General features: G+C 46.8%; 1 pseudogene across 1 annotated transcript in view; it reads left to right on the top strand.

Moving 5' to 3' along the window:
• LOC308252556 (phosphofurin acidic cluster sorting protein 2-like) overlaps positions 1–23,238 on the top strand; it is a 40,634-nt pseudogene that overhangs the window by 1,181 nt on the left and 16,215 nt on the right. The window contains exons 2-4 of the transcript in view: positions 10,543–10,756; positions 11,936–12,144; positions 12,366–13,719. The product of the transcript in view is annotated as a phosphofurin acidic cluster sorting protein 2-like (transcript). The remainder of the gene's footprint in view (positions 1–10,542; positions 10,757–11,935; positions 12,145–12,365; positions 13,720–23,238) is intronic.

Consider the following 23,238-nt stretch of genomic DNA (forward strand, 5'->3'; position numbering starts at 1 on the left):
GCACTGCCCCGACCCGCTGAGCCAGCTGCAGATCCCCAGGGAGACGGTGTATGACCAGCTGAACGACATCCTTATTTCTGACACCAGCTGCCCCAGAACATCCTCCTCCTCAACGCCTCCGACTGGCAGGGGCAGTTCCCGTCTGAGTCCTGCAGCAACACATGCTGCCCGGGGTGTGCACCTGCTCCAAGGCTGAGGTCCAGGCGGCCTTCAGCACCATCATCTCGTGGATTCAGAGGTACTGTCACCTCAATTCCCATCCCCCGAAGCCTGTGAAGATCGTGGTGGCAGGGGCACAGCACTACTTCAGCGCTGTGCTGTGGCTCTTCCTAGAGCTGCTGTCCTACAACCTGACCCCCCCTGGCTGGGCTACATGTGCTTCCTGGTCATCTGCTGGGTATCCCACCCTGTGGCCAGGTACCTGGGCTCCGTGCATTACTGTTACAAGAGCTTCTTCCAGGACCTGGCCTGGCAGGACCTGTTCTACAAGGAGGCCCACAGGGCTGTCCACGACACGCTGGGCATGGTGTTGAGAATCACACAGTACGTCTCAGGGGCCAATTGTGCCCACCAACTGCCCATCGTGGAGGCCACACTCACCTACAAACAGAAGAGCCCCAATGAGGATTCTTTGACCATCATTCCCTTCGTGGGGGTGGTGGAACTGGAATTGTGGGACCATTCTGGGCCGCATCAGGACACTGAGATTATGTGGCCCGCTTGGGCTCTAGTGTACTGTCGTCCACCCCGCCACACAGGTCTGTGGCAAACAAGGAGGCCTCACACATCTTCCCTCCTCCCCTTCTGTGAGTGGAGACGAGTGCTCCTCCAGCCAGGGTGCTGGCGCTGAGCTGATGGGGCCGCAGGTGGATTACTGGACGGCAGCGCAGCCCACAGACAGGAAGAGAGACACCGAGAACAAAGACCAGGCTACTGCCAACAACACCCTCAAGTGCACCTTCCAGTCTCTGCAGCTCAGCAGGCTGCCCAGCAGGGGTGAGGCTGCAGCCACGCCCTCCAGGTCCATGACTGTGGACAAGGAGAACAACAAGAAGGTAATGTGTTTGCCCAGGAAAACCAAGGACAAGGACGTGGAGTACCAGAGCCAGTGCCGGAAGGCATCAGCCGCCTGATCTGCAGGGCCAAGCACCCTCAGGACGCACTGCGGGTCCTCTTTGACGGCATGGAGTGAAACAACGTGAAGCTCCCACGTCAAGCACTTCCCCACCTGCATCTTCAGACGCTCCAATCCCACCTTCAAGCCTGCCCGTCCCATGCCCTTCCCCTGCCCTGGCCAAGCCCGGGAAGGACCAGCCGCTTTTCTGTTCACATTTCAGTTTAGCACCGAGACAGACTCTGGAAACACAAAGTGGAACCCTTTTCAGTGTGAATGAGCTCACAACCTGGAAAGTAACGTGGTGGAGCCCACAGGGAGCCCCCAGCTGCTCTGCTTATTACCCAGAACGCTCTGGCGAGTGGGGGGTCAGGCAGACAGGGTTGATCTGGACAATCATTGAAGGTGATGGCCCTCAGGACCCAGAAACCGCCATTGAGAAAGGTTCTCACCGTCAAGACCTGCCCCTCCTGGAAGCCAGGACTCTGCTTCCCGGGGAGTCAGCCTCACTGTGTGCCCGACTCAGCGCTGTCCTCCCATGGGAGCACCTGACAGAACACGGAGGCCGGTCAGCCAGCCCTGGGCCCAGCTGCAACCAGCCCAGTGGCCCCAGTCCCACCCTCTCATGGTGTCCAATAAACTCCTTCCTCACGAGGCAAAACAGAAGAGAAAAAGCAAAGGACCAGTGTGGTACTGACCACCTGGGCTCAAATACCGGTGCCCACCTTCCTGGGCAGGGACCCCACATTTGTCCCCACCTTTCCGTGTTATTGTAGAGCATTTGCTACAACAGGTGAGGGACTAGCCATGTACCAGTTGAGCCCCTGCCCCTGCACAGCACAGTGGTCATTGGCCACCTGTTTGCTGTGAATCTTCAGGTCACTGCATGACTCTGAGTCTTTGTTCCTTGGAACATGGGGAGAAATGAGGCCCAATAGGTTATTGTAGGGTCTCAGTTGGGTGCCTCTGGGTGTCTGGACAGTGGAGAGGTCTGCTGGAGGGGCTGTGATTGAGCCAATTGGTCATTTTCTCTTACTATTGACAAAATCTCTGCCAAATGCGTGATTCTCCTCAAGGCCTAGGGCTAAGCACTTTTCTCATTAGATAAAGAGATTGGAAATTCCATTATGGGTCCCTTTCCTGGGTGAAGCCAGATCAGAAACCCCAGGGGTGAGCAGTAGGGCCCAGGCTCGCCCAGCTATCCGAGATGGGGCTGGTTTGGGCTCACTCATTCAGCAAATATATGAGAAGTCTGCCAGGTACAGACACGTCTTTAGGCACTGACCATATCCAGTGCTCAGAGCAGACCCCAAGCCTGCACTGCAGAGCTTCATTCTAGTCGGGAGCGATTCTGCAGTTGGCTCAGCGATTCAGTCACAGGTTCATAGTGTCCACAGGACAGCCGATGTGACATCATCCTGGCCTCCTCTACCTATGGCACATCTTCCCGTATTGTGAAGAGGATGGCGGACCTCTGTTCCAGCAGAAAACGTGAGTCAGTTTTGGGTCAGAGCCAGGAGAGGAGTATGGGGAGTGTGAATTCAAGGTGCTGGCAGAACCCTGGATCCCACTCATGGTGGGATTTCTGCAAGAGGGCAGAGGTCTGAGGGCTTCTCCTAGAGAAAAGGACATGAATCAGAGAGCTGTGCATGTGGATATGGGTGGTGTGGGCGAGTGGGGAGGTCAGTGGACAGAGTGAGCCCCTCAGAAAATTCATACCCGTCCACTCCTAATCCCAGCCCTGCCTGCACCCCTATCCAGGGACCTTGCTCACTAATCTGTAGAACCTCCTCAGTGGCAGTGTGGCTGTTGCTCTCTACCCATGGGAGGTAAATGTCAACGGGAGGAGAAGAACCCCACAGGCAGCTAGTGAATTAGGCAGCATGTAGGTCCAGGAGCCAAAGTCTGAGGTGTTAGGAGGTCTCTGGGTCGGCAGAGGTGGAGACGGATTTTCTTTGTTCGCTCATTGGTCAGCTATTCCTGGAGCACCTACTGTGTGCCAATGAGTGACATGAACAGAGCAGACACCAGCCCTCCCTGTCCTCATGGAGTTGACATTTGGGTGGGAGGGTAGGGGGAGGGAACGGGGACACTGAGAGAGCATGTCAGGTTCCCATGAAGAAGGGGTACAAGTGGTTCCCTCATTGATCCAGAGCTGTCAGTTAGGAGGGCTTTCTGCCAGCCCCTCCTGGGTGACCAGACACATCTCTGCCAGGACTGCCAGGATGAAGGTGGACAAGGAGTAGGTCTGGCTTCTGGATGGGCAGGAGCAACAGGCACAGGACCCCAGGCTCTCTGAGTGGTGCTCTGGGAGGCCGTGTGGAAGGAAAGGCCAGGCCTCAGACCCTGCTGTCCATCTCTCTCTCTTCCTGGGGCCATCTTCTGCACCCTGGGCATCAGGCTGGACCAATACCCTCAAGATTTTTATCGGCCTCCAGAATTTCCCAGCCTGATCATGCTTTTGGCCTCCATAGAGCTCACCTATCCAGTCCCAGACCTGCCAAACCAGGCCCAGTATCTCCCTCACAGCTGGAGCACCTGAGCCCACTGAAGCTGAGACACAGAAGGAGGAGGAGTGGGTGGTGTGTGTGAGGGGGTGGGATGGGGCTGGACCACACAGACAAGAGCTCCCAGAGGCTGGGGTTAGGCAGGAACACAGAGTTGCTCAGGTCAGTGCCCATGGCCTGCAGTCTGGACGACTTCCTGGGTTTGGGCTTGAACTGGGATTTTAGTGATGGAGATGGGAGGTTCCCTTCCTTGGAAGGTACACAAAAGGCAGTCATGGTGTAACATATTCTCTTCCTGGATCCCTAGAAGCAGCTCCAGAATAAGATGAAGAAATACCTAAAGAGGAAACGCCAACTCTGGTGCCGTCTCCAGAGCCAGAGCAGGCTCCAGGCACAGCTGTCACTGAATTTTCAGATGTGGACCCACCTCAGCTTGTGAGCAACTCGCCTCAGCTCCTGCGAGGCATGTGGTCCCAGGTCCTGGTCGGCAGCCTGTTTCAGCTGCCATGGCAGAGAGGGCTTCCCCTCCCCAATAATAGCAATTTAAAACATTTTTGTGTTTATCTTACACATACTTAGAACTTTAGTGCATTTTCCTTATACTATTGAGTAAAATAAAATGTATTTTAAATATTATATTAAAAGAAATTTAAATTATATAAATTTTAGTTCTTTGATCCTTCCAAGTATAAATTCCAACATCAAGTACATTCACAATTTTTTGCAACTGTTCCATAACATCACAAACACTCTCTAGTTCCAGAACATTTTCAGAACCCACAACCTAGGTATGTGTCCTGACCGGGAATCAAACCTGCAACCTTTTGGTGTATGGGATGACTCCCCAACCAACTGATGAGGCACCCTGTCCAGGATGAGAAAGAGCAATATTTTCATCTGAATTTTTCACTCTGGTTTAAACTGCAGTTGGATATCCTTTACATACTTTTTTGGCCTATTCCTTGTTTTGGAATTTCGGTTTGAGACCCTTTGCCCTCTTTTCCATTGGATTGCTAGGAAATCTGAACTGTTATGGATATCAGCTTTTTGCCATGTAACTTGCAAATGGTTTCTCTAGTTTGCCATTTGTCTCAATTTGATGTGTGTTTTGCCAAATAGAGGTGTTACATTTTGATGTGTTCAGATCTGTCTTCTCTTATGCTTTTTTATTTTGTCTCTCACTTTGAGTGGAAAAGATGTTTTCCATCTTATCAGGAAGATAGGCTAGCTTGTATTGTACTTCACAGTCATAGTTAATTTCAGATGGATTGAAAAAGAGTTTCTGTTTTTTGGATTGTTCATCTTTTTTTTTCTTGTAAGGATGAGAGTAAGGACTTCCAAGCTCTTATATGTCAGAGTGGGAACCAGAAGTCAATGTTTTATTTGACAATGGCCTGTGGTGGACATGACTTCCATTTCCCCCTTTCTAACAGCTCCCAATTTCCACATCCAGGTGGTTCTGGGGTGTGTGGTTCAGGGCCCCAGAGTGGAGGTATCAGCACATCTCACTGGCCAGACCACAGTGATGATGGTTGTATGTGGACATGTGACTTCAGTGAGTTTAATAAAATTCTTTTTATTAGTCACAAGAAAAAAAATTCTGTTTTCATATGTCTCTTGTCCATATGAAAATATGCTCAAAGCCACTAATCATCCAAGAGTTGCAAATCAAAACAACAATGAGTGCCCTAGCCGGTTTGGCTCAGTGGATAGAGTGTCGGCCTGCGGACTGAAAGGTCCAGGGTTCTATTGTAGTTAAGGGCACATGCCTAGGGTGGGGGATCGATCCCCAATAGTGGGTGTGCAGGAGGCAACCAATCAATGATTCTCTCATCATTGATGTTTATATTCCTCTCTGAAATCAATAAAAATATATTAAAAAAAAACCCACAATGAGATACCATCACACCTGTCAGAGTGGCTATCATCAACAAATCAAGAAAGAACAAATTCTGGTGAGGATGTGGAGGAAAAGGAACCCTTGTGCACTGCTGGTGGGAATGCAGATTAGTGCAGCCAATGTGGAAAACAGTATGGAGTTTGTTTAAAAAATTAAAAATGGAACTCCCATTTGACCCAGTAATTCCACTTCTAGGAATATATCCCAAGAAATCAGAAACACCAATCAGAAAGCATATATGCACCCATATATTCATAGCAGCACAATAGCTAAGATTTGGAAACAGCTAAGTGCCCATCAGCAGATCAGTGGATAAAAAACTGTGGTACATCTGCACAATCGAATACTGTGCTGCTGTGAAAAAAGAAAGAACTCTTACCATTCACAACAGCTTGGATGGACATGGCAAGCATTATGCTAAGTGAAATAAGCCAGTCGGAGAAAAATAAATATCACATGATCTCACTCATTTGTGGAATATAATGAACAACATAAACTGATGAACAAAAATAGATCCAGAGACAGAGAAGCATCGAACCGATTCTCAAATCTCAATGGGAAGGCAGGGGAGAGTGGGGGGGTGGGGTGGGGGGGGGCGGGGAGTGGGTTGGAGAGAGTAACAGTTCAACCAAAGGACGTGTATGCATGCATATAGGCATAACCAATGGACACAGACACTGGGGGTATGGGAGCATGTGCTAGCGGGTGGGAGTGCCTGCGCAGGGGTCCATGAGGGGAAATGGAAACATATATAATACTTTAAACAATAAAAAAATAATAAAATAAAAATTCCTCTTTGGAAAAAAAAAAGAGCTAGTGCTCTTTCTGGATCCCAGAACAAAGCACCCCCTCCCCAGCCCACTCCCCAGCTCCCAGATACAGAGGAATAGGCAGGAGCTTCCCAGTATGTCAGGATTTCTAATGTCCAGACCAACTCTGTTGGAGAGGTGGGATCCTTGGCCTGGAAGGTCTGAACACTCCTGAACTCTGGGCTCTGAATGTCATGGACATTGGGTAACATCTGCCACTCTATGGACATCAGTTTCCTCATTTTCCATTGAGGGTTGGGTTCAGAACTGCATAAGCCTGACCTCAGAACAAAGGGGCCCAGCTCTCTCCCCCCTGGGTGGGTACTGGACAGAGGTGCATGTATGTGGTTCCAACTCTGAGCTCCTTTTCAGACAAATGTTGGCCAGATGCCCATCTTGCCTGCTGAATGCTCACCATCTCCCCCATGCCTCTCCATGTCTGTGCATGACTCCACCAGCAGATCCTTTTCCAGAGCCCCTGAGGAAACCTGGGTGCAGCCAGGACCCCAACTTTAAGGACACCCCGCTGGATTCATCTGAGGCTCTGTTGGGTTCGGTATCTTGTTCATTAATTTCTAATGCATATTACCCTTCTGTAAAAAGCAAGTGTGAGTATCACTGATTTCATAAAACAAATTAACAAACAAAACACCTCTCCCTATCAGTTGAATTGGGGCAGATTTTATTAGCAAAGATATATATTTGCTAATATTGCTGTAACATTCCCTAGTTGGAAACAGGTTTTGATTAAAAACAGATATTGGTTAAATATTCCTGCCTTTTGCACAGAAGCTTTACTCTGACCAGTGGACACAGACACTGGGGGTGTGGGAGCATGCGCAAGGGGTTGGGAGTGGCTGGGGAGGGACCCATGGCAGGGGGGGGCGGGGAGAAGGAAACATATGTAATACTTTAAACAATAAAAAGAATAATAAAATAAAATAAAAATTCCTCTTAGTTGGATGTGGTTAGGAACAAATAAAGTAGCCCCAGTATCTACAGGGGTCTTAGTGGCTTCCCTTTCTATGATCATTTTAACTTCTCCCAAACTATCAGTGAGAAGGGGAAACACGCTTGGGTCAACCCTATGGTTGTTTTGTGGTTTGTTTTTTTTTTTTCCTTTTTCTACATCCTATTTCAGTTTCCTATGATTCTAACAGTGGGCAGACTTCGCTACAGGAATTTTCTTGCAAACCTTATTTAGAAATTGTGTTGCATTTGCTGGCAGAAACCATTAGCTATATCCATTGGAATTGGTTAGAATAGCCAGGATTGCATGTTCTAACAGTTAAATGTCTTTGTGAACCCATCAGGGTCATTGAGAAAATCAGGAACAATTGTTGGTTCCTCTTTTGCTGAGACAAGCTTTTCTCCAAAGGAAGCTGTTGGAATTCCTATTCTCATTATTCCTTAAGTCAGTGGGGAGTGGTAGTGGAGGGGAATGAAGGGGAAGGAAGAAGGGAGGGAAAGGGCAAAGGATGTAGTGGTGGAACTAGAGAAGGCGGAAGAATAGGGTGTTGGCATTCATTAGCTTCGGAAGAGTTCAGAGACAGTCTCTAAAATTTCTAATTCCTTAATTTTTTAAAAAAGAATTTATATGTGCTTCTCCTTAGAATCTCCTCATTTCCAAATCAAGATATGCTTCCATTCATTCATTCAGTTTAATGTTAGACCTGGCATTTTTCTTGCATGCCAAAAATTAAATTAGGCACGCAAATAAAACTGCATTTTGGCCATTTTTAGTAGGATATTTTCTAGTTAAATCTTCCCATTTCTGTAAAGCACTTGCAAGTAAAAGCTTCCTATCAGGAGTGTTAATGAGGGCTGGGATCTGGCATCTCCTGGCCTTGGAGGCACAATCCCATGTTAATTTCAGGTGTGTTTTGTTTTTGTTGTTTTGTAGTTGTGTGTGTGTGTGTGTGTGTGTGTGTGTGTGTGTTATTGTTGTTGTTTTGTTTGTTTGTTTTTCTGATATCTGCAGAATCTGAGCAAATTTTCTAGGATTGTTATATAATGTAGCTGGTCAACATGCATTGCTTATGGTTGAGCTCCATGAGGCTCTCACCCCTCAAGTCACATTCAACCCTCTTATTTGCCTTGGTTTATCTCCCTGCTGTCTAAAACAGCCAGAGGGTTCAGGGAACTAGTTGACCAAAACTTATGGGTGCTCCCCCACCAGAACCAGTCACTTTAATTGCAGTTGAGTTGAAATTTTTGCTTTGGGGCCCCTGCATGTCATGAGGAATGACCTGACACCTCCACAGAGATTCTTAGTCACCTGAGAATACCCGATATTCAGGCTGGAGGGAGAACATGCCCCTGTATTTTTGGAGCTGATCAAGTTCAACTTTTATTTATACAGCAAAGGTTAATTTTTCTCAGATTCTCAGAAAGCAATTCCAATTGGAAAACCACAGTATAAAAACAGGCACCCATTGTTCCTTCTGTCTTGTCTTAGCCTAAGTTCCCTTAACCCTTAATCTTAGTTACACCTGGAGTATTTAAAAATACAGCTCAAATAAATCAAACCCTCTATGACCATAGAGGGTAAGTCCTAGATCTGAGACACAATTCACCCAGGCTCACCTGATGGGTGGGGAACCAGTGGGTTCAATGGATTTTTTGTTGAATCATAGCACCGGGTCCACGTTTGGTCCAGGAGGGGGGTGGAGCGGGTTCTTTGGAATCCTAACCCACTATGCCAAGTAAGTGTCAAAGTAAGAAACACTCAAACTTGTGAAGAATTTTTGTGAGTTTATTTAAGCCCAGCTGTCAACAATTGGTGGGAAGAAAATCTCAGTGGATTGAGAGAATGCTCTGGAGAATGGCGGTTGTGCATCTTATTTTATACATTACAATCAAAACAGGAGATGTATGTTGGTAACATGAAATCCAGTGGTGATACATTAGGGTCCCAGAGAAATCAAAGTGGGGAATCCTATGTGACTGGATAAACATTAAAATGACACAGACATATTTCTTTTACATAGGTGGATATAGGAGAGTTACAAGTCAACAATTAACTCGGGTACAATGAGGGCATTTGTGGTCTCCACAGAGCATTGTCTATGCTTTGAGGGGTCCGGAAAAAGGGAAATTCCTTTGACATTCCAAAGATATGTTATTGTAGATGCCAATAGACAATAGACAGGCTCAGTTAAGGTAAAGATTGACCTTTGTCAGGGAAGATGCCAGCCTAGGACATGACTACCCACCATAAACTGCATTTAGCTTAAAAGTTTTCATTTCAGAACATCCTTTGTAATAACTTCAGGTCTCTGAGTTTGCAAGAACACCGCACAGGCCTTCCCTGAGCTAGTCAGTGAGCATGTGGTCCCTTTTCGCATACGCTGTCCTTGGATCACTCGTGTCCCACCTCCTGACAATAATCACTGAGTGCTTAGGGGTTCAGTCTGAACTATAGCCCCCAAGCCACCTGGCAGTTCATAAGCTGCCCCTGATGGAATGTCTCTCTTCTGTCCCAACACAGGAAGAGAAACCATCACCCCAGAAAACAGAAAGGACCTGCATGGGGCAAGCAGCTGCAGCTTCCTTGATGCCCACAGTCCTGGTCTCCACCCCTGCACCCCCAGCCCCGTGTCCAGGCTCAACACACCAATGCCCAAGAACCTGTTTGCTACCCAGGAGTTGGGACAGCCCCAGCCTCAATTCGTGCCCAGGTTGTGCAACCTGACCTTAGTGAAGATGGTGGTCTTCAAAGAGCTGGAGAAGGACTTCATCTCCATGGTGATTGCTATGAAGATGCAGGGCTCCAACCTCATATCAATGGTGATCACCATGAAAATGCAGGGCTACAAGCACATCCTATGAGAGTGTGCTGTTCCCCAGTGGACAACTGGAGACAGACCTGGGGCTGACCTCACTGCAAGACCCCAACTTCCTCAGGGGAGAAGACAACAAGCTACAACAAGCTACAGGTCCTGTGCACTGGAGGAAGCGCTTTAAGAACCAGATCATCTGGAGCTACAAGACACTCCCTGTGGGCACCATCCACATGGCCGAGGTCAGGCAGCAACCCCTCAAGCGTGGCCAGGGACTGTGCCTCTGCAGCAGCATCAAGGAGGCTTCTGCCAAAGTGGCTGAGATGTGGATCTGCTCCCTGTCAGCCAGCCCATCATCCAAGAGGACAGTGCTATACAGGCCAGATGCAAGGCCAAGTCAAGGGTTAACTACTCCAAGGGGGTATATCAGAGCTTCTCCTCTGAACAACAGGCCAGCAACAATGCTACCCATGGGCTAGACCTGGCTGAGGAGGGCATTGACATGGGGATGCCCAAGAAGCAGAGGCCATGGATATTAGGAAAGACGTCCATTACCAGGCCACAAAATATCAAGGAGAAAGTCGTGGCATGGTTGGGCAAGTTCAAAGTGTCAGAGGAGGTTGTGGACTCGAGCATGTCCCCAGGTTGGAGGAGGATCTGGACCTTCTATTCGACACACTAGAAAACTCCAGCGACAGTGACCCAGACATGGAGGATGATAACAGCACCCTCAGCACCCCCAAGCCCAAGCTCAGGCTGTACTTTGAAGGCTTGGCACACTCCAGCTCACAGACAAAGATGGGGAGCATCCACAGGGCCCGGAGCCAACAGTAGCCTGCAAATCTGGCCAAAGCGTGAGAGAACACATGAGCCTCAGGCATCAAACAGCCCATCGACAGTGTTTGGAACATGGTGGCCCACATCACCCTCAATCCCAAGGTCTCCTGTGTCTGTACCTTCTCCATGACTAGCATGAGGACAGTGCCATGCAGGCCGGCCCAAGGCCAAGTCCACAAATCCCTACTCAAAGGATGAGTATGAGAGCTTCTCAGAGCAGGAGGCCAGTGAAGATGCCGCCCATGGGTAGGACCCGGACCAGGACGACTTTGACATGGGGGAGCCCAGGAAGCAGCGACTATTGAAAGTCACAATCATGTCCATGACAAGGCATCCAAACTTAAATCAGAATGTCATGGCTTGGCTGAGCAGGGCCCAAGTGTCAGAGGAGGTCCTACACTCAGAGCAGGACCTTGCAGATCATGTCCCCGAGTAAAGGAGGACCTGCACTTTCTGTCTAAGATGCTGGAGAACCAGCGACAGTAGCCCAGACAGGGAGGAAGATGACAGCCTTCTCAGCACCATCAAGGCCAAGCTCTGGCCATACTGAGAAGGCCTGTCACATTTCAGTTTGAAAAAGGACATGGGGAGTATCCATGGTACCCAGCTCCAGGAGGAGCTTCCAAGCCTTAGTAGGTTTCACTAAGGGCTAATGTGTTGGCCCATGGACTAAAGGTCCCAGGTTCGATTCTGGTCAAGGGCACACCTGTCTCGATTACAGGCTTGATCTCCAGCCCTGGTCATGGCACATGCAGGAGGCAACCAATCCATGTGTCTCTCTCACATTGATGCTTCTCTCCTTCTCGGTCTCTCCCCCTTGCTTCAACTTTCTCAAAAATCAGTGGAAAAATAACCTCCAGTGCAGGTTAACAAAACAAACAAAGGAGCCTCCTAGTCTGGCCGCAGTGCCCGAGAAGACCAAGCCCAGGCAGCAATAGCCAAGTGACAGGGTCTCCCACTTAGCACCTCAGAGCATGCCCACCCAGGGCAGCAGCCAGCACAGCCCAAGGACAGCCCCGAGGTAGAGACCTCAGCCCTGGATATGCTCACCAAGAAGCTACTGCCCAGTGGGTGCATCACTAAGACCGAAGCTCTCATCATCCCCTCCACCAAGGCCAAGTGGAAGCATCCCAGCCACCATGACTGGGGCAGGTACCTGAAGGAGCGGCAGACGGCACAGCCACAGAACAAGCAGGTAAACAGCCTACCAGGGTCCTCAAACTTTTTAAACAGGGGGCCAGTTCACTGTCCCTCAGACCATTGGAGGGCCGGACTATAGTTTAAAAAAAAACTGTGAACAAATTCCTATGCTCACTGCGGGCCTGGGACGAGCCGGCTGCTAAGCAGGACAGGCAGCGGCACCCGGTCGGCCAGATAAATGTCCTCGGCGGGCCGCATGTAGCCAGCGGGTCATAGTTTGAGGACGCCTGGGCCCTAGACAATGAGTGCTGCCCGGACACAGGGAGTCAGCTGCAGATCCCCAGGAAGACCACGTACAACCAGCTGAACCACATCCTCATCTCTGATGACCAGCTGCCAGAGAACATCATCCTCGTCAACACCTCCAACTGGCAGGGCCAGTTCCCCTCGGACACCCTGCAAGGGCACACGCTGCCTTGCTGTGCACCTGCTCCATGGCTGACGTCCAGGCAGCCTTCAGCTCCATCATCTGGCAGATACAGAGATACTGTCACTATAATTCCCAGCCCCCGAAGCCGGTGAAGATCCTGGTGGCAGGGGCACCACTACTTCAGCGCTGTGCTGCGCATCTTCCTGGAGCTGCTGTCCTACAAGATGCTCGACTGGCTGGGATACATGTACTTCCAGGTCATCTCGCTGGGTTCCCACCCCATGGCCAGGCACCTGGGCTCCATGCATTACCTCTACAACAGCTTCTTCCAGGATCTGGCCTGGCGGGACCTGTTCCACAAGCTGGAGGCCCAGAGCGCCATGCAGGACACACTGGACATCGTGACGAGAATCACACAGTACATCACGGAGACAACTGTGCCTACCAGCTGCCCGTTGAGGAAGCCGTGCTCTCCTACAAGCAGAAGAGCCCCCACGAGGAGTCCTTATGGTTCATTCCCTTCGGGGGAGGGGGTGAAAGTTGGGATAGTGCAACAGTCCTCAGACACGTCAGGAGATTCAGATAATGGGCCCCCTTGGGCTGCAGCATGCTTTCGTTCATCCCTCTCTCCATACCTCTGGTTGCCAATGAGGCCTTGTCACCCCCCTCTGCTCCCTGTCAGTGACTGGGGCTTGTCCACCTCCAGCCAGGGCGATGGCACGAAGCTGATGGAGCGGCAGGTGGATTACTGGACTGCAGCCCAGCCCACAGACAGGAAGAGAGACTCGAAGAAGAAAGACCTGCCTGCCCCCAACAACACCCTCAAGTGCACCTTCCACTCTCTCCAGGTCAGTAGGCTGCACAGCAGGGGAGAGGCTGCAGCAACACCCACCATGTGCATGACAGGGCTCACCAAGGAGAAGAAAAAGAAGGTGCTGTTTTTGCCTAAGAAAACCAAGGACAAGGTTGTGGAGTCCAAAAGCTAGAGCCTGGAGGGCATAAGCCGCCTGGTCTGCAGGGCCAGCACCAGCAGAACATTCTGCGGGTCCTCATCAAGGGTGTGGTGTGGAATGACGTGAAGTTCTTCCAGCTGGCAGCCCAGGGTCCTCCTACGTCCAGCACTTCCCCATCTGCAACTCCAGACACTCCGACTCCACCTTCCAGCCCTGCATGTGGCCTGCTGACGCCAAACACAGGAGGGCCCAACTGCTTTTCTGTGGATGTTTCAGTTTAGTACAGAGACTGACCCTGGAAACACAAAGAGAAACCTTCTTAAGTGCGAATGTGCTCACAACCCAGAAACTAATGTAGTGCCCCCAGTGGGAGCCCCCAACTGCTCTGCTGAACTCTCTGGTGGTGGGAGGTCAGGCGGGCAGTGCTGAGCTGGAGACTCATGGGAGGTGAGCTTGGCCTCAGGACCCCTAACACTCCCAGTGAGAAGGGCTCTCACCTTCTCCACGTGCCCTTCCTGGAAGCCAGGACTCTGCCCCCACAGAACTCAGAGCTGGTGGTCAGATGCCAAGGGCTGGCCTCCCAAGGGGGGCGTCCTGAGCAGAACACGGAGGCCAGTCAGCCCAGCCCTGGGCCCCAGCTGCCAACCACCCAGTGGCCCTAGCACCACCCACTCGTGGTTCCCTAAAAAAAATACCTCTGTGGTGCAGACCTCCAGGCACACCAACTAGACAAACTGGTGGAATACCAGCTGCCCGCCTTCCTGAGCAGGGACTCCACTTCCGCCTTCATTTTTCTGTGTTATTACAGAACATTTGTACCACCCAACAGGTGGGGGACCATCTATTTACCAGGTGAGCACCCTGCCCCTCCACAGCACAGTGGTCACTTGGCCACCTGCTTGCTGTGAGCCTTCAGGTTACTTCGTGTCTCTGAGTGCTTGTGCCTCTAAACACGGGGTGAGCCTAGGATCAAGCTCACAGGTTTATTGTAGAGACTCAGTGGGGTCCTCCCTGGAAAGTGCTGTCTGGGTGCCTGGACAGTGGAGAGGTCTGCTGTACGGGCTGTGGTTGAGCTCATTGGCCATTTTCTCTTCCTCGTGACAAAGCCTCTGCCTCATTTGTGATTCTCCACGAGGTCTTGGGCTAAGCTCTTTTCTCCTGAGATACAGAGATTAGAGATTCTATGAGGGGTCCATGACCTGGGTGAAGCCAGAACCAAAAATCCCAGGAGTGAGCAATGGGGCCCCATGCTAAGTTTATTCTTGACTAAAAGAATACAGAAAAAGTGTGAAAATTCTAAAATACTAGTTAGTGTCAGCACTGTGTAGTGGATGAGGGACAGCATGTTAAAGAGCGTGTCTTGCTGAGGAAAATATAGACATGTGTAAGAAACCACAAGGATACATTTAACTGAATGTGTTTTAACTTAAGGGAAAGCATCCTGTCTTGCAAAATAGAATGCGTTAATTTTTAACCTCCTTTAAGAAATAGGACCTATTAAATGAGAAGCAATAAGTGATTTTCTAAAAATCAGAAGAAAATTTGACAAATGGAAGTTATTGTTTGCTTTGTTATACATAGACTAACAGATTATACCCAGTCTTTTAAACAAAATAAATCATTACCATGTGCTATGCCACATAGGAAGTCTCAATGAATTCCAAAGAAGAAATATATATTTCTTCTCCATTGACATATTCATGAACCATAATGCATAATGCATGATGCATATGTGTTCTCTAACATAATGCATTAAGGTAAGAAGTTAATAATAAAGGATAACTTTAAAATTCCCAAATATCTGGACAGTGAAGAAGGTATAAGTGAAGCTGAAGTGAAGTATATTCTACATAAACCCTGAGTTCAAAAGAAATCATGATTGAGATTATGGAATATTCACAACTAAAAAACAATAAAGAAAAACTGCCCATCAAAGCAGCTATAGAAGAGAGTTTTAGTTTTAAATAGACTTCTAAGGGAAGAATTACAGCTGTGAAGAGAGATCTAAGTCTCCAAATAGTAAATTAGAGAGAGCAATAGAGTGACCTTGAAGAAACAAGGAAGGGGGAAAACATAGGCCAAAGACCCGCATGTGGCTCGCGAGCCGCGGTTTGCTGACCACTGGTGTAGGAGAACCTATAACATAAGCCTCTCATTCTCAAGCTTGAACTGATCACTTTTTGAATAACATTTCCTCGGCTGGGACACAGGGGAAAAGCAGGGCTTCTGTGTCAAAATATAGCCCCCCAGAGTCTAAGAGCATGAACCTGGTTCTTCTGATCAGCATCACTGGGTGGGAATGGACCACTGGAAATATTTGATAGAATACATAGCAAAGAGACAGCTGGATAAGTGGGTTTCCAAACCTTATCCTATCAATTCCCTCTCAAAAACATTAGCCTTTTTATGAGTATTTTTCCACTGACATAAACATCCTTCCGAGATGTTAATCATATTGTATATGAACGCATGGCTAACAAACTCATGTGTCATGATGAAACGTGGCAAGGTGTTGTGATGGAGCCTAAAAAAGGAAAGTGGATCATCTGTGTACTTGTTTCTGTTGTTATTTGCAAGTAAAATGATAATGCAGGAAAAACAAAAAGTATCACTGTAGGTGTACATATAGCCACATAAATATTTTTTATAATTTTAAAGTGTGAATATTATGGATTAAATGTAAAAGAATAAAATATATGTAGAATAAATTATGATCACCTGTGTTACTACTGAATCTTAAAATGCTGCCATTGCCTGTGTGTCTTTAAACAGAACATTAGGGTGACAGTTGGGAGACAGTTGAACTCCTGATTCCATTCCAGTTTTTCCTTCCTCAGAGCTAGTTACTATCATCCACTTTGTGCTTGTCCTTAAGTCGATTTCTATAATTTTACACTAAAGTTGTGTAGACACAAGTTATATTTAGTGTTGGATTTTCACTCAAACCATGCTTTATGAGATTTGTCCACTTTGCTACACATGCTCCAGTCCACTACTTTTACCGCTTTACTAGGTATTTACTATGATTACTTTATTCTCTTGTTGAAGGACATTTAGGTTATCTCTAGTTTTCCACCATCATAAACAATGCTAAAATTGACTTCTTGTATCCTTCTTCATGGGCACGTGAATGAAGGTTCTCTAGAGTATGTTGCTAAGAATGAACTTCTAGCAGGAAGGCCATGTATGCCTTAGGTTTTACTAGTGGGTGCAACTTCACTGGCTGGTTCAGCCATCCCTGCCTCCCAGCTGCTTGGATGTTGGCTGCTCATGGCTCCTGACTGCCCTTTCCCTGTCCAGAGGGGGTAGGTGCTCCCCCTCTACTGCCCTGGGATGTAGGCTCAGCCAGAGGCCAGTAATGACTGGCACTGGGTAGACAAGCCTGGCTCCTTACCTCCAATGGGACTCATTCAATGGGTACCATTCCTGTCCCAGATTTCCTCTTAAGACCAGGCTGAACGTAAGGTGTTGAGTCCACATCTCTGCTCACCTCCCTCCATCTTCTCCTTCTGCGGTCACTCCTTCACTAAACTCTGTCCCAGTTCCCAGGAGTCACTGCCTCCAGGGAGCCTGGCGCAAGATGACTAATATTGCCAAGGTCTCTCCAAAAGGGCTGCACCAGTGTCCACAGTTAGGAGAGGCTTGAAGGCTGAGAACGAGGAAGCCCTTCCAAGAGATGAGGTGGGGGAGGGGGAGAAGGCAAAGGCTCTGAGATGAAAGAGCTTTGTGAATTCCACAAACTGAGTGAAAGCCAGTATGGCTGAAGTGTGGGGAGCAGAAGAAGGAGAAGGACACTGGTTGAGGTTGGAGATGTATGTAGGAGCCAACAAGTAGACCTCATAGGCTAGTTTCCTTTATTTTTAATTGTAATGGGAAGTTCTTTAAATGCTTTGAGCAAGAAATTGATAGGGTTTGATTTAGACTAAGAAAATTCGTCTGTGTATAGAGAGAATGGTTTGGAAAAAGATAAAAGAAGCAGGGATTTGAGTATCCACACAGCAAGCAGAGTGGATCATAAAAATTATAGTGTTAGCTCAGAAAGTAAGAAACACTATGGGGTTTATAGCACAACACTGTGTGTATATAAAATACACAAGCATACAAAGACATGAATTATTCAAGTGCAATACCTATTTTTAAGTGGCTACCTTTGTGGAGGAGAAGGGAATGGAGATTCGATGTAATAAAAGACAATAATATTAAGAAGATATCTTGCAAGGAATGGTGGTGACGAGGTGTCATGAATTGAGGCATATGATTTACGGAGACCTGAACCAAGAAAACAAAAATCAAAACAGCAACCACCCTCCTTCCTACCCATTATTTTCCTTCGCCCTGTGGAGACCCATGTCTGGGATGGGGAACAGGTTTTCTGAGAAACTTTCCAAATAATCCAACTTTTACCCACTAAGTGGGTTAACCTGGATGGCAGAGACCTTCATAGTGATTAATGCAGCATCTGAGTCAAGGAACCTGGAGGGAGGAGGAGGCAGAACCTCCCTGGAGCTGCATTAGTGAGGGCACAGATGGTTGCACTGAGGCAGTCTCATGCCTGACCTGGTGGGTGCTCCTGATGCTCCCTCTCACCCTAGTTCCTCCTTTCCCTGGGGGCTCCATGGAGCCCGGTCTTATCTCTGGGATTAGAGATAATCCAGGTTAACACGTCCTGTTATTTCGCCTTTGCACAAGTTTATGACCTGGTCCCAGGAGATCGGGGGACCAAACTTCTACCATGTCTGGTAGCCTGTGCCTAGGTTCCCAGGGCAGCAGTAGACACCCATTAGGTATCAATAAATGGCTGTGGATCAAAGTGATCCCTTGAATCTTTGACTGGGGGCAAGGACCCTGAGACTTCCCTTGACATTTTTCTTCAAGTGCCCAGAGAAGCACATGGCATGCTCTGCAAATGCATTTGTCAGTTGGCGTTCAAAGAGTTTGCTGAGTTGGTGCCTTTGTTTCGCTGTCTAGCCCTGAGAGACAAAATCCCAGTGGATAGAATAGAGTGGATGCTGGCTTTACCCAATGGCATGCTGCTCTGAGGCACTCCAGAGCGACCCTCTGGCAATATGTATAAAAATGAAGTGTGCTTCCCTTTGAATGTACCTAGAAATATATCCAAAAATAATGTACAAAGACATTTACTGATTCATTGTCTGTAGTAGGAAAAACAGGAAAAAAGCTAAATATTATCATCACAATATTGATTAAAATATATCTGATGCAATCATAAAATGTAATAGCATGCATCCATTAAAAATGATGAAAATATTTACAGAGTATGTTCACCAGCACATTGAGTGAATAAAAATAATTTAGTAAGAAAACAAAATTGGAAGAATTTTCACGAAAATGTAAACAGGATCTGGAGTAATTTTTACTTCCTTTACATTTTATACTTAAGGATATTAAAGAAAATTTAACAAAATCCAAATATTAGAAAATAAACATATGTGAATGCTAATTCAATATGGAAGTTAATGCAACAGATATCGTAATAAGAAGTAAGTTTGGCACACACAAAAAACCAGCTGTGGACCAACTTATTAATAAATATGACTACAAAAGCCTAAATAAAACATTAGCATATCTACTTCATTAGGTTATACTGGAACACAAGTATGGTTTAATATTAGGAGAGCTTCTAAAAGCCCTGCCTCTATGCACTACCCCTATGTTCACTGCAGCATTATTTGCAATAGCCGAGTTACGGAAGTAACCTAGGTGTCCATCAACAGATGAATGGATGAAGATGATGTGGTGCATATGTACAACAGAATATTACTGGATCATAAAGAAGAAGGAAATCTTACCATTTGCAACAACATGGGTGGGTCTAGAGCAGGGGTGGGCAAACTTTTTGACTCTAGGGTCCCAATGGGTTCTTAAACTGGACCGGAGGGCTGGAACAAAAGCATGGACGGAGTGTTTGTGTGAACTAATATAAATTCAAAATAAACATCATTACATAAAAGGGTACGGTCTTTTTTTTTTATTTCAATAGTTTTATTCATTTCAAACATTTTAACAAGAAGAATGTAAACACTAATTTTTATAATTTGAAACTTCAAAAAATGGAGGAATCATAGCACAATAACATACTTTATATTGAAGATGGCAAAGGCAAAATAAAATTGCCTAACAAAGGAAAGGTACAAAAGCCTTTCAAATGAAACTTAAATATAATAAAATAATTTAAAACTAAAACAAATAGAAAAGAACAAAATGTGTAAACAGTAAATTAAACATTTTCTTTAGTGCAACTTCCAAATTATGCCCGGGACGTAGATGTAGATGGCAATGTAGACTGGGTTGAAAGGTTTTTGGTCTTTAAAACATCAACTTCAGTGGGAACAGTGTTGTTGGTCTCCTTTTTAGCTAATGCTCTGATACTGTGCTCTCCAGGGGCGTGTCTCCCTACATCACCACCATAACATGTCTACTCATTCCCAGGGTGATGTCGGGGGACCCGTCCGCGGGCATTACAAGGAGCCTCTGGAAGATCGAGAGGTTGTTCCTTCTACTGAATGGGCGGATATAAATCTGCCCACTCAGAAGAAGGAGCTGTGGCCGTGTTTCCCAACGTTGCTATGTTAACACTGCTGCTGGTGAAGGATCAGAGGGGAGAGCAAGAGAACCCTCCGCTCTTTCGTCTCCACGGGCCAGATAGAACAGCCGAACGGGCCGGATCCGGCCCGCGGGCCATAGTTTGCCCACGGCTGGTCTAGAGAGTATTATACTAAGTGAACTAACTCAGGCAGCAAAAGACAATTACCATAGAATTTTATTTATATGTGGACTCTAAAAACAAAACAAAACACAGACTCATTAAAAAAAAAAGAGAGAGAGAAAAAGGAATAGTTACCAGAAGGGACAGTGTGGGGGATGGGTGAAAGGGGAAGGGGAATATAGTCAATAATATTGTGATAAGTTTGCATGGTGACAGATTGATTATAAGAATTGGTGAGGTGATAAAATGGTCCAATTACTATATCATACACCTGAAACAATATTTATACTAATAAAAGGGTAATATGCTAATCAAACCGGGAGACCTTCTGGACATCCTCCCGGCCAAAGCCATGGTGGCAGGGTCAAGGCAGAGTTGTTTAGGGGCGATCAGGCCAGGAGGGGAGGGCAGTTGGGGGCGCGCAGGCTGGCAGGGAGGACCAGCTGGGGGCAAGCAGGGCAGCAGTGGGGGGTCACTTGGAGGCGAGAAGGCTGGCAGGGGGGCACAGTTGGGGGTGATCAGGCCGGCAGGGGGGGGGGCAGTTGGAGGCGAGCAGGTCAGCAGGCAGAATGGTTAGGGGCAATCAGGCAGGCAGGCAGGTGAGCGGTTAGGAGCCAGCGGTCCCGGATTGTGAGAGGGATGTCTGACTGCCGGTTTAGGCTTGATCCCGCAGTCGAACATCTCCTGAGGGGTCCCAGATTGGAGAGGGTGCAGAACAGGCTGAGGGACACAACCCTCCGCCCCCTGTGCACAAATTTTGTGCACCAGGCCACTAGTAACCATATAAAATTGTATATCAACTATACTTAAATTAAAAATAAAAAATAAATTTCTCAGATGCTGTAGGATTTTTAGAAAATTAAACCTAGGAATAAATATTCTAAAATTTAAAAACGTATCTTAATAAAAGTTAATAAAAAGTGATAGGCACTGAAAAAGTGTCTGATCAAAAATGCAACAGCCATATCTGATTATTAAAGTACTATTGTCAAATACAAAAGGAAAGATAGTTGCTAAATGTCTTTCACTTGAAACCCTCTAAAAGGCCTCATTGCACTTGGAATAAATTTTACAGCCTGAACAAGACTCTGCAGGCTCTGCACCCCTTTGGCCTGCACAACTTCCTGTCTCACACTCTCCTCTTTACTCCAGCCACACTGGCCCTATTTCATTCCTTCAACCCAGTGAGCCCTTCTCCACCTCAGGCCTTGGCACACACACCTCTCTGTCTGCAAGGCTCTTTGTTCAGGACTTCATAGGACTGACTTTTTTCTCCTTTACATCTCACCCAAAAAAGACATCAACATGTGGAAAGTGTTCTCTATCTCTATATCATGGAATTAAATAGAGTCTATTTATATTCTCTCATTTTTTATTTTTAAAATTTTCATTTCACCTGCATTAGATTTTCAAAAGGAAAAAGGCACAGGAAAATGTATTAATTTAAAATACATTTAAATGTTTTCTGTAAGATCTGAAATATTGATCTAAAGTTTTCCCCTCAATCCCCCAATTGTTTTGGCTCAGTGGATCAGCCTGTGGACTGAAGGATCCCAGGTTCGATTCCAGTCAAGGGCATGTACCTTGGTTGCGGGAACATCCCCAGTGCAGGGTGTGCAGGAGGCAGCTGATCAATGTTTCTAACTCTCTATCCCTCTCCCTTCCTCTCTGTAAAAAATCAATAAAATATACTTAAAAAATAAATAAAGTTTTCCCCTCAATATCTGAGCAACTGTCACAGTGCTATTTATTGCCAAAGGGCCTCCATAATGATCCACTCAGTCCTATCTGTGCTCAGCCCTGTTCCTGATGTCGCTGCCCAGCTCCCGTGGCCTGCTCACTCCAGCACCCATTCCGCACTGCTTGAGAATCCTGTCTATTTGACAGAGCAAGTCCCCTTATATTCTTTTCAACTGTTTGCTGCTTTGTTTGCATATTTATTTTTAGATAAGGTTTAGAATACTTTTTGTTTCTCCAAAATCCTGTTATGATTTTTACTTCAAATAAGTAAATTTTAGACTAATTCAGGAGAACATGTGCCTTTGCGATATTTTATCTTTCTATCCAGAAATTAGTAAGTCCGTGCATTTATGATTAAATGGAGAAATAGAGCATTGGAAGGTCCTGGGCAATTCCTGTTAAAATCTTACTGCTTTAGATTATTTTGTCGATGTCACACTTTGTATTTCCACCTGATGATTGTTTACATACATATCCTATATAATAAAGAGCTAATATACTAATTAGACCGAACAGCCGAATGACTGTCCGGACGACATTCCTGATGAAGCCAGTGCTGTGAGTAGCTGCGAGGGCCAAGCCCCTTGCACGAATTTTGTGCATCAGGCCTCTATTGTATTTATAATAGTAATGGGCAATATATATTGAGTGCCCACCACATGCCAATCTTTATGTTAAGCACTTTATTACTCAATTTTATTCTTGCAACTCATCTTTCACGTGAAAAAAAACAAGCCTTAATGAACTCAGCTAACAGTCCTGAGGTTTCAATGCAAGTGGCAGTGCCATTCTTCTCACTAAAAATATTTTTAGTTAATTCTCACTCAAGGATAAGTTTCCCTTGGTTTTTAGAGAGATTGGGAGGGAGGGAGGAAGACAGAGAGAAACATTGATGTGAGAAAGAGAGACATTGATTGGCTGCCTGCTTCGCTTGCCCAGACCAGGGCTAAGGATCTAGCCTGCAACTGAGTATGTACCCTTAACTGGAATCAAACCCAAGATCCTTCAGTCCACTGGCTCCCAACTATTACAGGCGAACAGCTCTGTCTCTTTCTCTCACTCGCTTACTGCTCTAATTTAGTTGAGAACATCCAGAATTTTCTTCTGGTCACAAGTATAAAGAATCTTATTAAACTCACTGAAGTCACATGTCCACATACAACCATCATCACTGTGGTCTGACCAAAGAAATGTGCTGATACCTCCACTCTGGGGCCCTGACCCACATACCCCAGAACCAGCTGGATGTGGAAATTGGCAGCTATTAGAAAGGGGGAATTGGAAGTCATGTCCACCACA

Source organism: Plecotus auritus (genome assembly GCF_963455305.1).
Source record: "Plecotus auritus genome assembly, chromosome: 7".
Taxonomy (NCBI): Eukaryota; Metazoa; Chordata; class Mammalia; order Chiroptera; family Vespertilionidae; genus Plecotus; species Plecotus auritus.